This window comes from Leptinotarsa decemlineata, unplaced genomic scaffold (assembly GCF_025532065.1).
Source record: "Leptinotarsa decemlineata unplaced genomic scaffold, Ldec_3_MD MMD2_tig00026328_RagTag_RagTag, whole genome shotgun sequence".
NCBI classification, from domain to species: Eukaryota; Metazoa; Arthropoda; class Insecta; order Coleoptera; family Chrysomelidae; genus Leptinotarsa; species Leptinotarsa decemlineata.
Genome location: NW_027412688.1, coordinates 30,372,516 through 30,390,521, shown reverse-complemented (window position 1 = coordinate 30,390,521; position 18,006 = coordinate 30,372,516).

Here is an 18,006-nt window from a genome sequence, read left to right as displayed (position 1 = left end):
TGATTCATGTCTTCACCTAGATAATAAATCAAAATATATAGAAATACCATGGTGTAAGCACTTCAACCCCTCGGACCTCTACAGCACACTTGGTTCTTCTCAGTTTAGAGAGATCCAATGTACTTCGGCATTCCATTCACAAAGACACAAAGCACGTACCAATGTTCACATTTGAAGAAGATTGTTGTTCCATCTATCAACATGTGTAAAACCTTGGATTAATTCAATTTCTCGAGGTGAGAGAGATTGTCAAAACAAAAGCGAATCGGTAGAAACACCAGAGTTTCTATGCATCACCACTTATGGTGAATTATTTATAGTAATGAGTTCTCACAGTGTAGCTTCAAAAGCATATTGGGTACACCAATTCAATTCACAAGCCAACTCATGCCACAATATGCAACATTTTTTCTCTTGTGGGTATACCACTCGATCAGAGTCTTGTGTTTTTTCTTTCATCGATCCCTTTTCATAACTTTCAGCAGATGATTCGGAACCATTTGAATGAATATATAAGGTTTGGATTGCATTGGCCTGAAAAAGAATATTGATAGCAACTTAGACTGGAACTAACCTCACAAATCAAATTTCAATGTCCGGAATATGCTCCGCATTGGCAATTACGCATATGGAAATCAATAATTTTTCAATGCGAAATGGATGAAAGGGTTCTATTCTAGGAGGACAGTTTCCAGTCGAACATATTACTAGTATTCGAACATATTATACTCAGTATTAAATAATACTGAAGGTGCTTTGTTCGCTGATGATTTAAAATTTTATAAGAGAATACAAACTGTTAGAGACTGTGTTATTTAGGTTATTTAATTAGAGAATCATTTAATTTTACCAATGTACATTCCCTTAAAATTTTGTGTTATAGTTTAGTAAGGCCCAAATTAGAATTTGGTGGAATAATTTGGCATGGACAATACCAGACTACATTATTCTTGCTATAAAAAAACCAAAACAAATTTTTGAGATACCTATATTATAAAAAGCATCATGCATATCCCGATTATAATGTAGTTAGAACCACCCATCTTAGACATGAATTCAAAATCGAAGATCGAAGATCAAAAGGTGCTTAACATTTTGATGTTTCTCTTTAAATTATTAATAATAAAAGTAATTCACCAACGTTACTATCTTTACTGCGATTTAATGTGCCTCCAAGGGGAATGCGCTCTTCTGTAACATTTAATATCCCTGTTTTACATAGAACTACTAGAGCTCCTCTCGAAATCATGTGTCGACTAGAAAATTATCATAACACACTCAATGATATAGATTGGCCAATAACTCAAATTATGTTCAGAAACATTATAATCAAACAAATTATTAATTCATCATCATAATGCTAAACTGATTATATTTTTTATTTTCCATCTTCGATATCTGGAATATTCCAGTATGCGGAACATTAGACGAAGTTTTTGTTAATTTGAAGTTAAATTAGGTTTGTTTAAAATTGGTTAGATCAGGTAACGTTTGGTAGAGTTAGGTTAAGGTGGGTTAGGTTTTGGTTGGTTATACTGTAATGAGAGAGAGAAACGTAATCAATGTAGAAATTCGTAATATTATTCTTTTAACAAAGATGAACTCCATCCTCAATAACGTGTCTTCACTAAATTATCAATAAGGATATAAATCTGAATCGAAGGGGTTTTATTTTTAGGAGTGATTAATTTTTTGGGAAAGAAAGTTTTTGGCTTTCTACTACTCCATCTGATACAAAAAAAAAGAGATGAGAGAATCTTCCAAAGAAAGGAAGGAAGTAATCAATTTGAAACTCTATACATGAATGTGTAGATCATGCAAAGAAGTAACTTCTTTGCATGATCTACACATTCTCATCTCTTTTTTTTGTATCAGATGGAGTAGTAGAAAGCCAAAAACTTTCTTTCCCAAAAAAGATATGAATCTCAGCTTCACTTTCAGCTCTCATGTTATTATCGTTAAATTCGGAAAGAAATGAAAGTATTTTTGGATCATTGTTTCATGGCTCATGGGCACATGCAGATATAATTTCATCTTTTTTTTCCCGACAACTAAGCACAATACAACAAAAATTAACGAAATCAGAAAGTTGCTACTACAATTGTTCCAATCTGATACTGATATCCAACAAAAAACATGTCACACAATGATTTTCATTATAAATATCAATCGTGTAACCCTCTGCGATGAGACTGAAATAATTATTTCGAAACTACATCAAAAGAGACTTCTTGATTACTGCTATCAAACGAACCAAGTTTCGTACCATAATTTTCTCCTGAACATTTAGTGCAGAATTTTTCTTATTACAATATTAACATCATGTTACTTGGTTGGAGCGAAGGACAAAAACTATATTTGGGTGCCTTCAAGTTATTAAACATGATAATTCAAATGTCCTCAAGATGCTGGAGTAGTGGAAGCAGGTTTATTAATAATTGCGCAACGCTCATCATTGATTCAATCACATTGGACAGCAGAAACTCGAAAAAATTGAGTGTGAACGTTTGCTATGAACTTCACAATGGATACCTCATTGAGTTATATCTCAACACTGGACTACGATATTTCGATATTCTGCTGAACACCTTGTTCGGATTATTAGAATAGATCCCCTTGTTTGAATGATCACTAATGATAGAGCAACAACTTGGTACTACTTCCCATAATTCGCATAAAGTTACACAACATCTAGATGATACGCTCGCTCAGAGGCTATTAGGAAACATGGGTCCAATGCATTGGCCAAACCGTTTTCCTGATATGATTCCACTTGTATGTACCAAATGCCTTCAGTGCATGTCACACCAGCTATGATTACATTGACAGAAGGCCTTTCTGATATCTTTCAAGACCGCCTCTCACCCTTCTAGTGTTACAAATAACGGAGGTACAAAGCCCATAATTTCCACAGTGTAACAAGCCTCGATCTTGGTAAAAAAGGCTGTTTTGTATCTGTATCTGTAGAATAGGGAGGGTGAGTGTAGGCCCACAGCACTTAGGTCACATGTGACTCATTGTACATCGTCCCAAGGAGTTGTCCTTCTAGGTCATCGTTCATCCTGTCCTTTCCAGAAAGACGGACAGGTCATTGGGAGGCAACTCCTTTATATCGGCAAGTGTAGACCAAGACTCGCCAAACACACACTCTCTTATTGACAATAACTCTGGACACTCACATAAGACATGCCTGTTCATACATTCTGCATAGAGGTGTGTCCACTAGCCCCATATTATGGAGGTATTTCCTTAGTTGACAGTGGCAGAATCGAGAGATCATTGGACAACAAAGAATCCACCCTGGGTATATTCATAGATATCGAGAGAGCGTTTGATGAAACAACCTTTCCAACGAAAAAGGGTGTTACATCGGAGGGTAATGCTGGGTAAATAAAAAATCAACTGAGAATTCTATAATATATTTCTTTCGACAATGTAGACGGATGTAAAGGTGATCACTACAAGGTAGTGGCCAGAAGTATACATATGGTTTACAGTGATCAGGTATGTAACCTTGGTTGGTTGCAAACTTATGAATTGATCACGGTTTACCCTTCAGCATTCTTCAGCACGGTTCACCGTTCCTGAAGATAGCCTGCTTCGGAAGTGGTAAAAATATCATCAAACGTATTCCAAAAACACTTTATTGTGAGATTTTCACTAAATTGTTTTACAAAACCGCAACACGTGTTTCGCCATACAATGGCTTCATCTGGCGTGTCTTTCAACTAATTCTACACATTCAATACTAAATATATATATATAGTTTATGGAGTACCTGAAATCAAAGTACCTGTAAACGAAGTACCTGAATTTTAAGTAGCTGATATTTTACCTGAGTTTCTAACGAATTAAATTACCTGCACTTATGTTCCATTTTCACATTTGAAAAAATATATTCAGTAACGGAGAGTTATTGAGTTCTAATTGATCATTCAGTAAATTACCGGTATTCCTGAATCTATTGATTTCTAAACATTCTAGAAGATTAAGTTTCAAACTCTTCTCTTCTAAATGTAACACCTCGTACTCATGATTGAACTCATGTCCTTCTGCTAAAAGATGGTTTGCAAATGTGGAATTGGTCTTTCTATTTACAAAACTACTCCTATGTTCTTTAATTCGTTGGAAAAATGTTCTTCCTGTTTGGCCAATATACAGTTTTGGACAAGAGCCACAAGTCAGCTTATATACTCCTGATCTATCCGACACCAAAGTTTTGTCCTTATTGTTTTTAATAAATTTACTTAGGTTATTATTCGTTCTATAAGCTACGTTTACGCCTTCTTTCTTCGAAAAACGGGCAATATTCCTGTTTGGTTCCCCCACATATGTCAATGTCTTATAACTAACGTTATCGCATCAACAATGATGACATTACAGGATGATTTCTGTTGTAGGCTTCCGGATGTAAAGCGACGAAGATTCCAGTTGTAGGTGGTTGAAGGGAGAATAAGGAAGATTGAATGTGAAAATAAAAAGGCCAAAAAGGAGAATTTGGTAAATTGGCATGTCTTTTTGTTCATACTCGATAAAATGATCCTTACCGTAGATGATGGATGACCTCATTAGATCGTATTGTGAAAACCGAGATATATTACAAATACCCCCAAGACAGTGTGTATGTTATACTTTCAGATAATATATAATATTATTATCTCGTGTTTCTCTATTTTGGTTTCTAAAATCCACAAATGTTTCGAAATGAATGAAATGTTGCGAACCCGCTCAGAGAAACATAATCAAAACTTCTGCTTGATAAGGTCAAAAGTGAACCTTTGTTTCCCTCGGAGAATAAAATTTTTGTGCCAAGATCGAGCTCATCTGACCACCCTGAAGAATATGGAATTGGACAACAAGAATTGATCAAATAAAGAATAAATAATCGTACAGATGAATTATACTTATCACCAGTACTGAATGCAATTATTTCGTGGAATTGCAAAGTGAATTTACTGAAATATTAGACATGTGTTTGTACTCTATGATGTAATGTTACATAAAATCGTAACAAAGGTTTCCATTTCATTCCACTGTATTTTCATTTGTGGCTGTCTCTGATGGATATGAGTTTTTAAGAATAACGTTGATAATAATGTTTAACTTGAATCAAAATGAAAAAATTATCCGTCCCTTCTTGCACATTCACAACCACCGAATTCCAATATTATCCTTCCAAACATATCCTTCATTTAATCTCGGCGGGATATACCTTTTTCATCGGTGATGCTCGTTGAAGCAGGCGCGAAAAGGGCAGAGGTGAAGCCTCCAGCAATATTTCCCATCAACGATAAGCTGATTGCATTTGGAACAGGATATTAGTTCAGCGAGTTAGTTCCAGAAAGTTTCCGTTGTTATGATTGTTTTCGAATAAACTGGAATTCAGTTGTTGTCATTAATCATAAAGTAATATCTCTAAATGACCCGAATTCTATGCACGGGTGTATTTATACTTCCCCGAATTTGACACGGTTTACGATATTCATTTCTCTGTTGATCCTTCACGATATAAACGTTGTTAGAAGTGTATTTCCAAACCTTCACAGAAATAATCTTGAAGTTGGTAGTGTATTTCAAGAACTCTCGATGAAACATTGTTTGACAGTTTGTTCCAAAAGTTTTATTTGTTTTCATGAGTCTGGAGCTGAATCGGACCTCTTTTCTTGACCAGTACCGGCTATTGCTGACACAATTTTCAGTACATTTATTCTATTTTCTCATAATAGGACTCTGTTGTGATGATTTGAGCCGTTTGCATAAAGTTATTGTGATATTCACACCAGCATCTGACTACTATACAATAATCATTGCCTTTTTTGGAAGGTTTTTTTCCTTTGGGAAGTGCCTAGGTGACTCATTTGTATCCAACCATTGTCCTGAACTTCGAGGCTCATCTTTGAAGCAAAAATCTCCGGAACAATATTTCACAAACCAACATCTAATATTTCGTTCATTAATACTATCATTGTCAAAATGTTTTGGCTGTTTCAGCAGCGCTTCGGTTCGATTCGAACACTTAAAAAAAATGGTCAAAAATGGCTTAACGACATCATATAGTCTCAAGCTGAAAAAATGATCGGCATCAATATGTAGGGTGTTAATTGAGTATGTTCCATAAATTCAACAGACAATTCTTTATGTAATTTCAAGACGAAATGTTCATATAAACATGGGTCCGCAAATCCTTCGTTCTTAAGATAGAGGGTGTTGAAATAAAAATAAAAAAAAGTGATTCGTAAATAACTCAAATATCCTTCACCTAATTTCGTTGTGATTTGGCAATGGTATTTATAACATTAAGGAGCTAATTTAGCCCTAACGTAATTCAATTTACTAGGTCAAGTGGCGTCTCGAGCGGGATTTGAACGAATATTTTTGACTTTAAAATGTACGCCACTGACTTTTGTGCAATTTTTATCATTTCTTTGGAATAAGCAAATAGAAATAAAACTTTTTTGTCTCTTGAATCTTTTTTGTATCTTGGTTAGTTCTTACCATGCACCAACCAAGGTGCGTTTTGCAGCATTCGAATTTCCGTGAGCCATTCCATGACAGAAATGCATATCTGCCATTTCAATGTTACTATAGTCTATTTCAAAAGAGTGTAGAGTAATAAATCATGAAGTGTCATAAAATTTGCCTGAATTTCGTTGCCGTCCATGGGCGTAGGCAAATCTTAGGATTATTGAACTTAATAATTAAAGTAAATTAAAAATTACAGACATAGATAATAATAAAAGGCCATTTTTGGGAAGTAATTTGGTCTAAAACTAAGTACCTACATGTATTTAGGTAAGTAAAATTTCTTAAAAAAAGATTAAGATTAATTTTAGTGGTTCTTGTAAACTTATTTAATATGCAATTTGGGTTCATATACTTGAGCATGATTTCTCAAAAAAGGGTTAACACTTAGTTCCGAGGTGCCATGTCATTATAATAATCCCTTTTTGACCCTGCCCACCAATCATGCAATACCTATTAAACCCAGGTAATTAAGAAAAAGGGTTTAAATATATTGTAATGGTGTCTTAAACATTCGAGTTATAATAGTAATTGTTACTACACCAATTAAACGTACAGTGATATTGTGATATAGAAATAGTGAAAAAGTTATAAAATGGGGACATTTACTCCAAAGAAAAGAAGTGTAAAAAATTCTCCGCTATCTGTTTGCGAAAAAGTTATAATTTTAAATGTATATGATTGCATAAAACACGATCACCCTAGTTTGTCTGTGCAAGAAAGTGTTGAGCGATGTGCCCGAATGACTGGAATTGGACAGTCCACGATTTTTAAATTATTGCGAGAAAGAAAGATATCAGGCCAGGTAAGTCCATGCAAGAGAAAATCAGGAAGACCAATAAAAATCTTAGATGAAGACACCAAATGTGACATTCGAAGAAAAGTTCATTCGTTTTATTTTAAAAAGGAAATACCCACTCTTGAAAAAATATTTATCGAGATAAGCCAAGATAACGATATTCCTTTGATATCCAGAAAACTTTTATGGAAAACTTTAAAAAGTATGAATTTTGCCTGGGAAAAGCACAATCGAAAGGCACTATTACTGGAAAGTGATGAAATTGTTTGCTGGAGACGAAAATATTTGACAACTATAAAGCAGTACCGCAGAGAGCAAAAGAAATTTTTTTATCTTGATGAGACGTGGATAAACGAAGGTTATATAGTCAAAAAAATGTGGCAAGATAAAAATATAACAAGTTCTCGCCAAGCTTTCATAGAAGGCCTTCCGACGGGTATTAAAGTGCCTTCGGGAAAAGGGAAGAGGCTTATAATTGCTCACATTGGAAGCGAAGACGGATTTTTAAAAGAAGGTTTGTTAAGCTTTGAGTCGTGCCGGACGGGAGATTATCATGAGGACATGAATTCGGATGTCTTCGAAGACTACTTCGGGGAAATGTTAAAATTTCTTTCAGCTGATTCGGTCGTGGTTATGGATAATGCAAGCTACCACTCAAGGCGCTTAGAGAAGGTACCAACTTCAGCTTGGAGAAAGCAAGAAATTATTAACTGGCTGTCAAAAAAAGGTATTCAGTTTGAGACGAATTCAGTAAAGAAGGAACTACTAGCCATAGTAAAACAACATAAATCTCGCTTCATGAAATATGCCGTAGAAGATGTAGCAGAAAAGTATAAAGTAACTATGCTGCGCCTACCGCCATATCATTGCGAATTAAATCCTATAGAACTTATATGGGCACAAGTTAAAGGATATGTTGCAAGGCACAATACCACATTTAAAATGAAAGATGTCAAGGTATTGTTTGATCAAGCCATTATGGAAATCACATCAGAAAACTGGCAAAAAGCAATCCAGCATGTTTTAAAAGAGGAAGATAAAATGTGGGAACTGGACAACTTGGTCGATCAGGTGGTTGACCCTATAATTATAACACCAGGGGATGATGACAGTTCTTCGGATGAAGACTATACTGATGTAGAATAATTTTATTGAATTGTAAATATACTGTAGCGGGATAAGCAATCTGGACAGAGACCAGTGTATCAGTGACAGTGACACTTTTGCTTAGGTTAGGGTTTAGAATTAAGGGTAGTCTGAATAATTATTTTCTCGGAAGGTTCTCGAAAATTGTACCTAGTAATCTCTAGAACATTCAATTAGGGTATAAATAGAGTGTTGTTAAACGTTAAGGGAAGTTCACAGTTTTAGTATTGTTCAAGTGTCAAATTGTAATAACGTATCCAGTAAAGTTCTTGTCGTTTTTGTGAATAAATTGATTTAAAGTCCCCACAAGTGTTTCAATACGTAAAGTTCGTTCGTGTGTGTTTGTGAGTATTTCCCGATTTCGGTTCGTATATATATTATTGTTACATTTTATATTTTTTTAATAACACTGTTCTGCTGTATTAAATTTTTATTTCCTTTAATATAATTTTTATGAATGCATATTCTTTTGGCAATTATCCCACTAGCGCGCCTCTGGCTCAGTATTTATCCGTCGATAACAATGAACAAATCCCTTAAAACAGGGTGATACCTACCTGCTCTTTATGAAACGACATAATTTTGCAATGCGGACTAGGGAAGTGACAGAATTTATTGACGGATCACCCTGTAGCGCTTTTGAATACTTAATGAGATTTTATTACTCTACACTCTTTTGAAATAGACTATAAATTGAACCATGTTTTACAAAAATGGTTCGAAAAATAACCACTAAACACACTTTTTATAACAATTATAAATTAAAAGCTTATAAAGTTGACAACTTTGAATGCTGCAATCGTTTTCCAAGGCAACCCTTGATAATTACTTATGGTATTTTCAGAAGAGTGAGAAATTCAATGATGTGGCGGCTAGACGGTTGTATTGAAGCCAAAAGAAGCCATTTTCAACACTTAATTTAGTGCAATTCATTAGTCTAGATCAGGGGTCTCCAAACTTTGAAGCCTTCGGGCCATAATGATTTTTTCAGTTTGTTCAAGGGCCAATTTCTGCCCTTAACAATATTTCTAGACTAGGATAGTCGCAAAGTGCGTGACCTAAGCAAACTTACGTTTTTTTTTTGCATTTCAATTATTATTGTGTATTATGACACTTAACGACATCTAGTGGCGAGTAGTGGTACTATGTATTATCTTTTTCAGCTACCCGCTAGATGGCATTAGGCGTAATTAAATATTTGGAATTACCGCGTTGGTTTGAGAAAGTTCTGGTTCTAGCTAGTGTATTCCGATCACCTCGAGATGGCAGTAATAATTGCATATAAAAAGGCTAGCGGCGCAACTGCGAGTTAGTCTGCGTAGGAAAGGCGAAGGAAGCGAAACTTTCTATTGTGAAATAAAGTAACACCCGTCAATAAAAGTATTTTGATTTGACTTATTGTTTTTATGTGTGATTTGTTAGTATGGAAAAGAAGCGAAAAATCGACAGTGAATGCAGAACGATCCAAGAAAAATGGAACTTTCAGTATTTTGTGATTGAGTCCAGTAATAAGGCGCTATGTTCAATTTATAATGAAACCATAGCTGTTCTCAAAGACTATAACATTAAACGACACTACGAATCGACACATCTTCAAAGTTACTCCAAGTATACAGGAAGTTTGCGGAAGGAAAAATTTGAAGCTTTGAAACGCGGACTCAAATCACAGCAATCTTTGTTTACCAAAGCGAATACTGAACAAGAGTCTGCAACTCGCGCCAGCTTTCGTGTGGCTCTTGAAATCGGAAAACGTGGCAAACCATTCACCGATGGAGAAATGATAAAAGAATGCTTGATTGCAGTAGCTGAAGAAATATGCCTCGAAAAGGTGAATTTATTTGAAAGTGTCAGTTTGTCAGCAAACACCGTCGCTCGGAGGATGCAAGACATCGCAGAAAATATATCATCTCAACTGTCTGACAAAAATAGACATTATGAGTGGTTTTCTAGAAAGGAATAAGGAAGGGTTGCAAACTCAATTATTTAGAATCCTTGGAAATTCACAAGCATAAACATTGCGGGTGCAACCTGTTAAATGACCAAATCGTTTTAATTTACTTTCCGGTTTTTAAATTGGCACATGCGCATTGTGAACTGTAAATTCAGTTACTCAATCAAGTACCTGAATGGTATATAGTAGCGAATGTAATGAATCATTGTTATTTTATTGTTCAAGTTTGAGAATGTCCATATAGGACGAAACTGCAGTAACATTAGTTACAAATAAAAGTCGTAAAAAACATAAAAATTTTCATTTCTCTTTTCAAGTACGCAAAGGATGTTTACAGATCTCAATTACTTGATGAGCATCTTAAATCTCTTTTGATAAATGGTACAAGTAAAATTGATCCACAACTACAAAGTATTGTCGGTGGAAAATCACAATTACATAAATCTCATTAGTGTTTTTGTTTTACTGAGATTCATTTAAATTATTAGTTAGTTATTAATATGCTTGAACTTAGATACTTAAGTTAAGTTTTCTTTGTCATCATTTCTGCCGTTAAATTTTACCTTGCAAGTAGGTGAATAAAACCGAGTAATTATCATTCTGTGTTTTCTTCTTCAACTTATCGCAGCAATAGTAGCAACAATTAGGTAATCATTAGCTGTCACGGGCCAGATTGATGACAGTAAATCATTGGCTGTCGCGGGCCGGATTGATGACACTGGCGGGCCGGATTTGGCCCGCGGGCCTTAGACCCCTGGTCTAGATGTTATTATTATTTAATAGTTGTTGTTATTGTTACATACTCAGTAATGAAGAATTGTAGAACTGATGATTTCCAAAAGAAACATTTGATTCCCCTTATTATTACCTGTGAGGTCCAGGGATATGCAATTAGGTCGACTTTTTTTCTTAAAAACTAAGCAAGATACGAAAAAAAATCAAGAGATAAAAAAGTTGTAATTTTGTGAATTTAATGGCAACGTTGTAGGTAATAAAAATATCTATAACTTTTGTATTCACAATTTTCTTATATAACCTCAAAATTTCTGTGAAAACTTCAAATAAACAAATATGGAGAAAAAACCTACGAGAAAGATAATGATTCAGATGGAATTGTGGATAAAGAACCAATGCAGACTGGAAATAATATTGAAGACACTTAGATCTCCCATAATTTATTTTTCTTTTCATTTTTATCATATTCCCCTTCATTTTTGATGGGTTCAATCCAACTGTTATTTTTTTTGGTTTCAAAAATTATCGACCTTGTATCGCTCAAATGACGGGGTAAAGTATTAAAAACAATTCTTTGTATATAACTTTCATTGTAATGAGTAGCTTCAAATGTTACATTCATCTCAGTACAAAATGATATCAGAATTACAAAAACATATGACATAAAGAGTTCATTGTGTAATTGATTACATCATTTTTCTTTGGAAGTTTCCCATATTTTTTTAGTAAAATGATTTTTGAGAAGTGAATAGAAGATGAACTTCAATTTTATCATTCAAAATGATAATATATTCGAGAAGTAGTGTGTAATTATTCAAAAATGCCACCGACAAATTTGGGTGTTTTGTTACTTTATTACTTTTGAGCAGAGTTCTGAATAAATGAAAGAAAACTTCATTAGTTCTATGTTACGCTAGTTTCACACACACCGATTTCGGACGGCCAGTATAAAATCGACCGATATTTTATTGGTAGCGGGTGCTTGCACACTCACCGGATTTTTATCGGTGAAACAATCAGTTGCTTTGTTGTCGTAATTAGCACGCACTACCAAAACGAAGTTAATGCGTAGTAACTACAATTTCACCGAGCATTCGAGACTGGAATGGTCGGTAAAAAACCGGTGAGTATGCAAGAGTGTATTTAGTCATGTACGCCACTACTTCCCGGTACTGCCGGCGATACAGTGGCAGTGGACGGCTGCTCACCGGTATTTTACCGGCGACGATCACCGGTCGGCGTGTGTGCAAGGTCCCGTTCCCACATGTGGTTCACTATTGGAATTTGGACGACCAGTACAAAGTCGGCCGTCCAAAATCGGCCGATATTTTATTGGTAGCGGGTGCTTGCACACTCACCGGAATTTTATCGGCCAAACAATCAGTTGCTTTGTTGTCGTAATTAGCACGCACTACCAAAACGAAGTTGATGCGTAGTAACTACAAAAAACCGGTGAGTATGCAAGAGTGTATTCAGTCATGTACGCCACTGCTTCCCGGTACTGCCGGCGATACAGTGGCAGTGGACGGCTGCTCACCGGTATTTTACCGGCGACGATCACCTGTCGGCGTGTGTGGCAGGTCCCGTTCCCACATGTGGTTCACTATTGGAATTTGGACGACCGGTACAAAGTCGGCCGTCCAAAATCGGTGTGTGTGCAACTAGCGTTAAACTCGCTGTGTGACACCGCTCCCAATTGATTTTATTTATACTATCAGTTGGATGCTAAAAATGTGTTCACTTTCTGACTGCACTGAATTTATCATCTTCCTCTTCGAGCGTGGACCGTGAAAAACTCACATTTCATTTAATCAACTATTTCATTCCAATCTACCTCGATTATCATCTCTTTAATATGTATGAAACCCAACGACTTCTTGCTGTAAGAGATTATTCGTTTTAGCATTTCTGCTATCGCAAAAAGAACATCTCATTACGTTTATCGTTTCATGAAACCGTATAAACGACATTAGCAATGTAAAGTACAGGTAATGAATACCAGAAACCTTTGAAGCAATTGTTGCGTAAAAAGGAGCAATTTGCAAGCAGGGGATATCTGAATATTATTTACAGAAGAAAAGAGAATACAAAACTTTTCCCGCTGAATGTCTTCATTTCCGAGAAGTTAAGAAACGCAGCGGAGAACTTGAGGGGAATGGCGAAGTTTCGGAGAATTTTTGTTTGATTGAAGAGTTGATTACGAGTTTCCATCTAATTTTCGAGTTGAGTAGCTCATTCGAAAGTACTAATTTTTGATGAATTCTAAAGAATATTTATTAGTCAGTGGGCTCTAGGAAAATTTAGTGCCTTTTTTCCACCCTAAGAACATCGCAGAAATTACCAAAATCTGAATGAATATTCCCTAGTGAGGAGGTTTTCTTCTGATGAAAATATTATTTTTAACAGGAAAATTCGGTGGCTTTTGCCAAATAAGTCGATAGTAGGTACGTACGCATGTCGGTGTTATTTCAGATATCTGTCTGATGAATTTATTCGATCAGCATTCACTATTGATAAAAATTTCAAGGATGGTTTCTCTGAAATCTGATTCTTATCCACAATTTCTGTTTGTCTAACTTGAGAGCTATATGGATTTGTTGTTCAGCTGGTCAGCTGGTCAGCTGACAAGAGTGATCTTGTACAAGCGTTTGAAATTTTCTTGTGGAGAATAATTCACCCTGACCTGATTGACGGTCAGTCAGTCTGCGAATAACTTAGTCAGGTAGGTGAGCAAGACAAATGCAGAATATAAATTAGGAGTAATGTGATGAATATATTGAAGGTGCTCTCCCATGGCTGAAGGGTACTACCTCTGGACCATCTTCTGTAATGTCCTCTAAGACAGCTGAAGAACAAACCAGCAGAGATTCCAGCTGATCTGTGGATATTGAAGTTGTACGATCTTCAAGGTACAAGATTTCCACCTTATTGCCAACAGCAATATTCCCGTATGAGAGCATGTGACAATACATGCAGGTAATTTTCGTCCCCAATTTTGGTGAAGCAAAAGTGATCTACGCAGGGGGGTTTTGTTTTCTCTTCTGCTATCACTCATTTTTATTTGATTGGTAGATATTGGGCTTGTCGGATGCTCAAGGTGAAAGATTCTCATCTTGATGGATGGTCGCAACAACCTTTCCATTTGAGAGCATTTTAAAAGTCAGTAGTACCAGAAGATATATGATCAGAAACATCAGCTGACCTTCTGATATAGATTCTACTTCAATTCGGGAGATGAATAATCGAGAAGTTCTTGATCAGATGCTTAATGAAGAAAGGTTGGGGTCGATTGTTCGACATATAACTGAAAGACACCACGAGTGGCTATGGAAATGACCATGGCAGGGACCCGCATTACCGTGACAAGATTGTCTACAACGAGATTGTGTCTGTTGCTTCGAACATTCCTTGGGTGAGTACGACATTTGAAAGCTCTTAACTCCACTGGTAGCACCTCACCTGTTAGAGTTATTCTAACCTGTTTCACCCGGCAGCTGAATTCTTATATATTTCAACGATTCTTCAGAGAAAGAAGATGATATTATGCTTATTTTGGATGTTATGGTTGAATAGGTATCACCAGACAAAAATTATGTCTTTTATACAATGACAAATGAATGTTGAATTCAAATTGTTAAAACTCTTTTTCAAACAGTTATTCAATTTTCACTATGAATATCCCAAGATTTCATAGTATTACATCATAATTCGATTTATCTTTTCAGAAGTAAACTTAGGTGAGGACCTTAAGGTAGATAAAGCTATCACAATGTAAATCAGTGATGAGGTTAGTTAAGATGAAATGAGCGTCTACAATATTATTCGTGAATAATACTTGACGTTGAATATTCAAATTATCTATTCGGAATAGCCTTATAACATCAAAATATCAAAAGACAGACGAAACAAATTTATCGGGTACATATGGTGAATGTTCAGGTAGTTCTTTTGTCGGTTTTCTGAAACATATTACGCCAAAAATGTTCTTTATCATAGTGGGTGGGTGATTATATATTTTGATCGTTATCGGTGAATCCTTCATCAGAACATTGGCGAGCATTAGTAGCCCGTAGAGCGTGGTTTGTCTTGTATTATAATAAATCAGAAATTTTTTGAGGCTGACACCCTCAAATATATATAGTGCTGCAGCGATATATTGGATGGAGATATATCGTTAATACACAATGAGAAAAGTGAGGATCCAACAACTGAACCATGTGACACACCATACTCTTATACTAGCAGAAGACATGACGAACATCCGTAACTCAAGTGAATCACAAATAATGCACTACAACGAAATTCTTGGTGCCAACTTATCTATTAGATATAACTATATGAAGAGGTTCATCATAAATGAGAAGATTGAAATCATGTTGCTTCAGCTGAGATTGATAAAACTTTTTTTTTTTTCAAGAGTTAAGGATTGCAGTTGAGTCACGAAACATGAAAATTACTAAGGAAGCACGGATATCCAGCATTCAAATATCAGTTGGGTACTTCAATATTTTATTCTGGTGATGGAAATATAGAGTAGTGTTTTGTGGTTGGCTGCTTCAAAATTATAGAGGTAACTCAAATTTCATCAGCGTCATTATATTTTTCATTAATTGTAAAATAACTAATTGGGCCTATATTGTTCCAAGGTCAGTTAACAAGAGTAAGGTGTTTCAAAACAAAATCTAGAGTTTTCTTCACGATTCACCGTCATCAGTTTTGCGCTGGATTAACTTCCAACAAAATGGAACTCCTTCTCCAAAACCGGGACGAAGAAACCAGAAGTGATTGAGATTTGATAGACATGCGGAAACTCTCCTCTTCACATATCATTCACCTATACTAAACCACATTCCGATACACATTATAGGTACTCCGGACATTGTCTTAAAGATTGATTGACATCCGGTAAATGAAAAAATATGAATACGAAATGATGACATGGTGATAATTCAATTCAAAAGCGTGAGCAACAATAAATAACTGAGGAAAGCTAAGCGAACTACTTGTATCAGTTAAATAAAGTCGTCAATGGGAAAATGGGACATGTATTTGAAAGAACTCGAACTTTCAATGTGTGGGTTGAATCAAGAACTGCAATGTAAAATGCACATTCTTCATATGTGGATAAAAACGTGAAATGAAAAATGGAATAACGTGACGAAGTAATATTTCATAATGCCACAAGAGAGGCAGCACGTGTTTGACAGATAAGTATTTGGATTTCTTATTGTTTCGTATCCTAGTTGGGGAAATTCCCTTCTTTGAGGTCTTGTCACGTACGCGGTTCTTCTGTTTGGTATCAAGTTCATTTTGTGACCGAGAATGAAACATATGCTCCGGTTGTTGTTGATCGTTGTTGTTTTTGTCGTTGGGCGCCGACCCTCTCCAGTTTCTGTCTATAGATTCAATTCAAACGTGTTTCTGATGAAAGGTAATAAATATCTTCGACTCTTGGTTTTTATTTTAAAATAAAAACGTAAAAAGTTTCTTGCTGAGAGTTAGAGGTTTGTTTTTACACTGTATGAAAAAGTTATTCAATTCAACATAGATAAATGAAACAGGAAGCAAATGGAAGCAGCGAAATAAAGTAAAATGGAAATAATATAAATGAAGAAATGAACGATGAGAGTTAAAATTGCTTTACTTGTCTATTGGAGAACAAGATGCTCAGTTATTCATTCGAGAAAATGAGTATTTTGAAATGAAATTCTCCAAATATTCTTCCATATGTTAGATGCCTGCCAGACAACAACTACTTTCTCCGATGATACCTAGTTGGACTTCGAATCATATATGGCCAGCAAACCAGTATGTTTGACCAGCATGCCACACACGGTCGAAGGCCTCAGAAATATATAGTGCAACAGCCCTTGAATCTTCATGTTTCTCAATTACGTTATGTCAAATATGGGTGACATACGATAGAAGATCGCCTGTTGATCTTTGTTTCCGAAAGCCACATTGATGAACGCTCAAGATATTGAATACTTCCGAATATTGCTTTCTCCATGATTTTTGATAATACTGATAGCAAAGCGAATGATCTGTACTTATTTGGAAGATTTTTCTTGCCCTTTTTAGAAATAGGCTGAACGCGAGCAATCTTACAACGAGAAGAAAAGACGCTTTTCTTGTAAGGGAGGTTGAAAGGTCTGCGAAATACTGGTGTGAGCTTATTGCCTCACTTTTCAAGTAAGACGACGGGCCCTTCATCAGGACCAGACGCCTTGTTGATATTGAGCTGTTTCAAAATTCGCCTGACTAAACGCTGTCGAGAAGTAATTTCCGGCATTGTGGATTCTATTGTGATAGTGTGCAAATTGTTCAGCTAGTTCACCTACTATACTTTATGAAAGTTTGTTGTGTATTTATCGGTTATTAGCTTGGAGTGGTTTCAGATCTCTATGCAATCTATGTTCACATAAAATGGCAAGATATTCAGAGTTGGCAGATGATGGTTATAAGTTCGAGAATTAGACTTTGGAGATATTTATCTACATGGATCAAAGGCAGAGCACGTTGATCCACTTAGTCGGATTCCATTTGAGGGTTACGTTGGTATTCTGAGTATTGATGTTACTATAGATGATTGGCTTCTTGCTGCCTAACTCCAAGATGATCAGACAACAGATGACAGAATACTATAAAATGATGACAAAGTACTGCATGTTCATGCAGTATCTACTTGGAAAGTTTCATAGAGTTTTGCATGTAAAAGAACATTCCTCAACACCTCAATGCGGTAAGGATGCCACAGGGGAATGGACAGATTGGGAGATGTGATGAAACTATAGGAAACTGCGTAGCTATTATGGGTGCTGAAGAAGAAAATGAAGAATTAGATGAGCCATGG